The sequence below is a fragment of the Alexandromys fortis genome, unplaced genomic scaffold (genome assembly GCF_014885135.2).
Source record: "Alexandromys fortis isolate MF-2015 unplaced genomic scaffold, M_Fortis_MF-2015_v1.1 scaffold_246, whole genome shotgun sequence".
In the NCBI taxonomy this organism is placed as follows: domain Eukaryota; kingdom Metazoa; phylum Chordata; class Mammalia; order Rodentia; family Cricetidae; genus Alexandromys; species Alexandromys fortis.
The window spans coordinates 902877-908614 of record NW_026068131.1 but is presented as its reverse complement, the minus strand read 5'-3'; the positions used below and the strand labels follow the sequence as shown (position 1 = coordinate 908614).

At 39.7% G+C, this 5738-nt stretch overlaps 1 pseudogene; it reads left to right on the top strand.

Moving 5' to 3' along the window:
- Window positions 1-3799: 3799 nt before the first annotated feature.
- On the top strand, window positions 3800-4538 carry LOC126490844 (SIN3-HDAC complex-associated factor-like; annotated as a pseudogene).
- The last annotated feature ends 1200 nt before the right edge of the window (window positions 4539-5738 follow it).

Here is a 5738-nt window from a genome sequence, read left to right as displayed (position 1 = left end):
TGTATATATATACATATATATTCAACAGTCTGAATCTGCTTTTACTTTGGCATATATATGGTTTCAATGTGTATCAATCTATATTGGGCAACCAATAAGAGGTCACATCTTTGGGAAAACCAATTCTTTTTCTCTTAGCAGTTATCAGGTGTGTATAGTTCTTTGTGTAGGGCCATGACACTCCCCCCCCCAAAAAAAATCACCCACTTCCATGCTAACTTCGCCATTGATACTGCCAGTTTGTCTTGATTATACAGCAATTAATAGGAGATACTATTTTGTAGTTGACTATCTGAAATTCTGGCTCTTACAATCTTTTTGCCCACTCTTTCATGATATTCCTCGAGCCATAGATGCAGGAGTTGTAATGTAGATGTATCCAGTGAGGTTGGATACCCCAGGTTCTACTGATGTCTATACTGTGTATGGTTGTGGTTTTCTGTGATGGTGTCCACTTTCTGTAAAGAGAGGCTTCTTTGATACGAGGTGGTAACTACACTTACTTATGGGTATAAGATTAAGATTTATAGTGTAGTAAGGAATTATACTAGTCTAGTAAATTGGAGTAGTACATACATTTCTAAAGTTCATGACTTTACTAGCCCCAGGAGACCGGCTAAGTTTCCAGTACCAGACATGATTTCCCTCCTGTAGAGTGGTTGTTAAGTTCAATTAGATAGCTGTTAGTTGCCACTTATATATGAGCGCCAATGATTGCACTTTTAGTGATGTGTTACCATGACTGTAATTGTCACGATTCATAGGTGTTGCAGCTGGAAAGGACTACCTAGTAGCTTTCTTCCCTCGGCAGCTTGAGTAGTGTTTGCTGGAGCTATGGAAGCTATACTACAAAAAATGGGCTTTCAGGGTTGTCTCAGCTAGAATCATCTGAGCCCTTCGTCTAAGAGTATTGTGTCTTCAGCAATCAGGGCCAGTCCTCAACTTCTGACATGCACCTAAGTGCTACATCAATAATATTATGTTTAGAGAGTTATTTGACCAACCATTGGAAAGGGGGTTTCACATGTCTGCTACTGGGAGTTTGTTCGTCCATGGATCTTGTCAGCAGCAGATGAGATACAACATGAAGCATTGGTCTTTCTAGGTCTGGGCTACCTCATATACTATGTTCTTTTCTAGGACCATCCACTTACTTGTAAATTTTATTTTATTTTTTACAACTGAATAGTATTTCATTGTGTGCATTGAAGGAAATTTTAGTTGTTTTCATTAATTGACTATAATAAGTAGTGTGGCTGAGAGCTTCGCTGAACAAGTATCTACCAAGTAGAATGTCAAGTATTTTCAGTGTGTGCCAAGGAGTACTATAGCTGGGTCACATTGCGTATTTGCTTTTAGATTTTTGAGGATTCTTTATACTGATTTTCAAGGTGGCTGGAACAGTTTGCAGTGCCTTTACAGTGTCACTGACATTTGCCATTACACATTTTGTTGATCTTAGCTATTCTGTCTGTGATGAGATGAAATCTCAGTGTCATTTTGATTTGCGTTTCATTAATTTCTAAAGATATTAAACAGTTTTTGAGATTTGTCTTAGCAGTTTTTACTTATTTTATTGACAGTTATATTTATATGCTTGGCTAATTTTTAATTTCATTTTTGTTTTATCCTGTTGTTCACATATTTTGAAATTATTCTGTATATTCTTGACAGTAATCATCTGTCAGATGCGTAGTTGACAAAAGTTCTCTCCCATTCTGTCATTTTCTTTCACATGACTGATTATTTCCTTAACTATACTTGAACTTTTAGATTTCTGAAGTCCCAGTTGTCAATTGTTGGCGTTACTACCTTGGAAAATGGGGTCCTGTTGAGAAGGTCCTTTCCTACACCTGTATCTTGTAGGTTTTCTTTTCGCAGCTTTAGTATTTCAAGTTTCAAGTTAGAGTCTATGGGTCACTTGTATCTATTGTTTGTGCACCTGATAGATAAGGTTATAATTTCCTTCCTCTATATATAGACATCTAATTTTCTCAGCAAAAAGATGTATGATTCTCTTAGGGTCCTCCTTGTTTTGTAGCTTCTCTGGAGTTGTGGACTGTAGGCTGATTGTTCTTTGTTTTATGTCAAATATTAACTTATGAGTGAGAACATACCATGTTTGTCTTTCTTGGTCTGGGTTAACTCACTCAGGATGGTTTTTCTAGTTCTATCCATTTGCCTGCAAATTTCAAGATGTCCATTGTGTTTTTACTGCTGAGTAGTACTCCATTGTTTAAATCTACCACATTTTCTTTATCCATTCTTCAGTTGAGGAACATCTAGGTTGTTTGCAGGTTCTGGTGTTTACAAATAATGCTGTTATGAACATAGTTGTGCAAATGTCCTTGTAGTACGAGTGTGCATTCTTTGGGTATATGCCCAAGAATGATGTTGCTGGGAGGAGATGGTGCCTTAACTGCCCTTCCCCTGTAATCATATTAATGAGTACTTTAATTGTCATCATAGAATTTTTATCTAGTAACTGATAGAAGCAAATGCAGAGATTCACATCTAAGCACTGGGCTGAACTCCTGGATGGAGACCAGCTGTAGAGAGGGAGGAAAGATAATATGAGCAGAAAGGTCAAGACGATAATGGAGAAACCCACAGAAAGAGCTGACCCAAGCTAGTGAGAGCTCACTGGCCCCTGACTGAAAGTTGGAGGATCTAAACTAGGCCTTCTGAATTTGATGACAGTTATGTGGCTTATGCAGTCTGTGGGGAGGCTGGCATAGGACAAGGATTTATTCCAAGTGTATGAACTGGCTTTTGGAGCCCATTCCCTTTGCTCAGCCTAGATACAGCGGGGAGAAGAGCCTTGGTCCTGCCTCAAGTAATGTGATAGACTTTGTTGACTTCGCATGGAAGTAATCACCCTCTTTGAGGAGTGGCTGGGGCTGGAGTGGGGGGAAGGTGGGAAAAGCAGGAAAAGAGGAAGAAGTAGGAACTGGGATTGGTATGCAAAATAAAGAAGATTGTTTTAAAAAAATAAAAATAAACTAAAATGATATTTTTCCCAATAATTTTTTCTTACCTCTCTATCAAATATCAGATAGCTGTACTTTTGAGTACTTATGTTTGTCTCCTATTTTATCTCATTGTTCTACATATCTGTTTGTGGATTAAATTTCCATTTTTTATTGCTATAGCTCTATAATATATCTTTCAAGCTCCAACAGCAATTCCTCCAGTGTTATTCTTTTTATTCAGAATTGTTTGGGTAGAATTTTATCTTCTTCCGTATAAATTTTAAAATAGATTTTTTTCTATTCCTGTGAAGACTGTTGTGAATATTTTTGTTAGAATTGCCTTGAATCTGTAAATTGTTTTTAGTAGGATGACAATTTTCACAATATTTGTTCTACTTATTCATGAACACAAGATATATTTCTTTACAGTGGAATTTTAGTTTTCATTGTAGATGATTTTTGCTTCCTTAGTAAATATAGAATAAATATAGTTCATATAAAACTATATCCTTGTGGTAAAATGGAGCGTCATTTGGTTATATGCCCAAGACTGGTATATGGAATGGGGGGCTTGGGGTAGATAGATGCCCAATTTTCTGAGAAACTACTATATTGATTTCTATAGCTGTTGTACAAGTTTGCACTCTGGCCAAAAATGGATAAGCGCTCCCTTACTCCACATCCTCATCAGCATAATTTGTCACTTGTGGTTTTTTTTTTTTATCTTATCCATTTTTTTTTGATAGATGTTTCTCCATTTATTTTTTTCTCCATAATAAAAATAATATGTGCTGAATACAAAAAAAAATCAGGGGGGGTGGTGCTTGCAGGAGGTTGGCCTGGTGCAATCCGCACCTTGGGGACGCTGCTGCGTGTGGAAGCTATTGCCCAATAGAGAAGATGTTTGGTTTTCACAAGCCAAAGATGTACCAAAGTATAGAGGGATGCTGTATCTGCAGAGCCAAGTCCTCCAGTTCTCGGTTCATGGACAGCAAACGCTACGAAAAGGACTTCCGGAGCTGTTTTGGGTTGCAGGAGACTTGCTCAGGAGACATCTGCAATGCTTGTGTGCTGTTTGTGAAAACATGGAAGAAGTTGCCGGCGGGATCAAAAAAAAAAAAAAATGAACTGGAATCACGTGGTAGATGCAAGGGCAGGATCCAGTCTGAAGACAACGTTGAAACCAAAGAAAGTGAAAACTCTGGAAACAGGATGAAAAGCAACCAGATCAGTAAACTGCAGGAGTTTAAACGCCACAATTCGGATGCTCACAGCACCACCTCAGGTGCCTCCCCAGCCCAGTCTCCCTGCTACAGTAACCAGTCAGACTACGCCTCAGATACAGAGATGGTGTCCGGCTCTAACAGGACTCCAGTGTTTTCCTTCTTAGATCTTACCTACTGGAAAAGACAGATTTGCTGTGGCATCATCTACAAGGGCCGCTTTGGGGAGGTCCTCATCGACACGCATCTCTTCAAGCCCTCCTGCAGCAGTAAGAAGGCAGCTGCTGAGAAGCCCGAGGAGCAGGGGCCAGCGCCTCTGCCCATCGCCACTCAGGAGTGGTGACTGAGGTTCATGTAGAAGGGAACAAAGAGCGAATTTAAACTTTGAAAAGACCACAAAGCAACAAACTGACCCTCCTATTTTTAACTTGGATACCTGCTATTCTGCCAAAAGACATTTTTCTAGAATAGTTTCATGGATTACCCATCCCCCCCATCCAACAAACTTTGAAGCCAGTTTCTAGCTTACTACAAGAAAGAAGTGTACATAATATTTAAGATGCTGGGTATTCATAGGAAAGCTGAATGCTGCTGTAAAGTGCTCTTTAAAGTCTTTTTTTTTTAATCCCTTCTAATGAATGGAAGTAGGGGAATTTCAGGGGACAGATATGGGATTTGTGTGTGATAAACCATATGTAGTTTTTAGTCTTTCTGTGGAGAGGCAGTGGTTGGGGCATTTTTAAATGGCTGGCTACATTTGTTTTCCCTCATGATGATTTGTCATAACTCAGTGGCACGACCTGCCCCCTAGAGTTAGTTAAGAGTTTTTCAATGCTAAGGTGTTGCCAAGGCTCTGATGATTCAGACCCGGACTACTGATGATTAAGCAGGACAGACTGAGCTTTCTGCAAATAGCTTGGAGGACGAAGCAATCTCTGAACACACACAGGCAGCACCGAGTCGCCTCCCCTCGTCCTATGTGAACCTTATAAAACAGAACCAGAGCTCCTTCTGTGGAAGGCCAGCCTGTAGGATGAGCAAGGTCCTATAGGGATAGAACCAAAGCATCACCATGCGGTAGAGAACACGTGGTTATAAACTACTTCAACAGAATGTGTAAGTCCTGGGGATGCGTGGGGCACAGTGGATGCTGCTCGGGGCACATTTCTTAGAGGGCTTGCAGTGTGTAAATAATTGACCTTGGTGTTTGTTACACAGCTGTCTGGGATTCACTGAAATCCACACGATTCAGTTCTAGCTCTGGATTACCTCAATTGACTTTTTGTGGAGGTTTTTTCTTTTATCTATAGAGTAGCTCTTTGCCTTGTCATAACTTTATTAGGGTTTTGGATTTTGTCTTACTGTTTTTCTCCCTCTATTTAAAGTTTAATTAGAAGAAAAGAGTTGTGTGTTGAGGCTAAGTTGGTTGGTTGGATTGGGTCAGCTTCTTGGAGTTAGGCTTCTGAACATCAAGATAGCTGAGTAAAGCTCCTCGTGTGGAGATCTCAATGAGGGCGCTCAGCTGAGCCAGACTGAAGTTGTC